This window comes from Ochotona princeps, chromosome 21 (assembly GCF_030435755.1).
Source record: "Ochotona princeps isolate mOchPri1 chromosome 21, mOchPri1.hap1, whole genome shotgun sequence".
In the NCBI taxonomy this organism is placed as follows: Eukaryota; Metazoa; Chordata; class Mammalia; order Lagomorpha; family Ochotonidae; genus Ochotona; species Ochotona princeps.
The window spans coordinates 25,187,273-25,188,668 of record NC_080852.1 but is presented as its reverse complement, the minus strand read 5'-3'; positions in this window follow the sequence as shown (position 1 = coordinate 25,188,668).

The following is a 1,396-nucleotide window of genomic DNA, read 5'->3' as shown; positions in this document are numbered from 1 at the left end:
TTTGGGTTGTTATTAGTTCCTTCACCTTGAGAAGCCTTCTACTGATTGGCCTAAAGTGGGCTGGACCCCTTAGCCCTACCCATTCCCCCAAGTCCCAGGAGGAGAAGGAACATGGCCAGGTACCCCTGGAATTATGGAATGGGATGTCAGAGGCCCTGCCCCCCATGCTGTAACCCCAAGGGACAGCTGCCCCTGCATTTGCACATGCCACGGGAGAATGAGGAGAGCAGGCTGTGTGTGAACTAAGCACGGTCCCGTTCAGTGCTCAGCCGTGGGGAGCACGACACCTGCCTTTGTCTGCTTGCAAGGATGCCTTTGTGTCTGTGGCTGTGCTCACGCTGGGACCTCCCCAGCAGGTGGGGGCCTCACTGCTGTGCCTGCCACCACTGGCATGCCTGTGGGCATGCTCTCTGCACCACACATGGACTGCAGGTAGTGGTCCTGGCTGGGGGAAGCCAGTGGACAATCAGCATGGGATCACAACTGGGCGTGCATCTGTGTGGAGAGCTGTGTGCGTGTGCTGCTGGCTTTGTGTGTGTGACTATCTGTGTATCATGCATGTGTAAGATTGTGTGCTCGTGGGTAGAAGCTGAGTGTTTGTGGTTGTGTGTGCACCTGTAAAGCTGTGAATGGTACAGTAGTGTGTGTGTGTGCCTGTGTGCTCACACACACACCGCCAAGGGTGGAAAGGTAAGCATATGTCTGTGTACACAGCTGGGTTTGTGACTGTATGGCTATGCACTGCAGTGAGGCTCCACAGCTCACCTGCTGCAGGCTGCGTCATGGCCTTCTGGGGTGTCGCCATATTGTAGCAAGCCCTGCACCTTTTGTGTGCTGCATCACTGTGTAGCACCTCTCACCTCAGCACTCTCCTGCTGTCAACTGCTCTGCTCCAGGGGCCCACGCCATCGCTCGGTCTTCCCAGGTGCAGTCGCTCCGAGCCAGCCACAGAGGGTGAGAGCAGCCGGTGAAGGAGTCAGAGCTGGAAGACAGCAGGTCTATCTCCCCAGCCCTGTCTGGCAGCTCTGAACCCTCGCCCTGCTGCCACCTTGTCTACCATTAGCTTTTTAGGTTGGTGTGTGTTGGGGTTTGGTGTGTCTGTCTTGTTTCAAAGCTGTGTTCTTTTCCAAAGCAGCAGGGACTCAGGTTTCTGGGATCTGGGGAAAGCCCTGTTGTTGGCGACCCCTGCCTGTGACTGCCACCGGCACATGTAGGGGGTGTGTGTGCCTGAGGGCCAGAGTTTGGTGCTTTCATCGGCACCTGTCTGAACTTGCTTTGCTTCTCCTGACACCTGTGAGGAAAGGACACAGCCCAGAGGACAACGGATGTAGGTTGCTGTGCCCCCTAGCACTTGTGGATGTGTGCTGCTGGGGGCAGAGAGACAGGTGCTGGGGCA